Raw genomic sequence first — 835 nt, 5'->3', positions numbered from 1 at the left:
ACCACAGCGGCTGATTCATAACATGCTTTATTTTAGTTAAAATACTTCTTATAGAAATCATTTATTTACATCCTCCATAATATAAACAAGAAAAAAAAAACAAACAAACAAAAATCCATGTTTGGGAGTTGACAAGCTCTCGGGCCATTTCAACGACAGCTTTTACAAACTTAAGAAAAAAACACCTCTTAGTGTGTCTCACACCTGAGCAGGGCGGTTCGAGGAGAGATTTTATCCGTTCGTCTCGTTTCCAGTATTTACACCAAACTAGCAAGACTGCCTGTTAGAAACATCCTCAACACAGGGCTGGGAACTCCTGTTGCACAGCAGGGTCACCCAGTCCAGGTTTTACTACCAGCTTGATGAGCCCACAGTGTGTCTAGCTAACAAGCTCAGGTGTGGAGGGCAGGATGCGCCCTACAGCCTGGAGATCGCAGGTTCCAGTCCAGGCTGTGTCATCGCTGACCGTGTCCGGGGGTTCTCAGGGGATTAAGTCGGCAGGAAAGCCACAGTTCACCGCGCACCAGCGCCCCCCTGTGGCTGATAGGATGCCTGCGGTCCTGCAGTGGAGCTATTCAGATCTGTGCTCTCCTCCGGCGCTATAGGTCTGGTGGCCTCGATGTGGATCCACGCTGCGAATAATGACAGATTGGCAGCAGCACGTTTCGGAGGACGCGGGTTCCAGCCTCTGTTTCCCCGAGTCACCTGGGGGTTGCAGAGGTGAACCGGGATCAAAATAGTAATTGGGCATTCCAAACTGGGGAGAAAGACCCCCTGGTGTCTTGATCCCCCATTTTGTAAAAACCGCTGCTCATCTTTTTCTGTTCGACAGTCA

This window comes from Polyodon spathula, chromosome 31 (assembly GCF_017654505.1).
Source record: "Polyodon spathula isolate WHYD16114869_AA chromosome 31, ASM1765450v1, whole genome shotgun sequence".
Taxonomy (NCBI): domain Eukaryota; kingdom Metazoa; phylum Chordata; class Actinopteri; order Acipenseriformes; family Polyodontidae; genus Polyodon; species Polyodon spathula.
Note: the sequence above shows the minus strand (reverse complement) of the source record.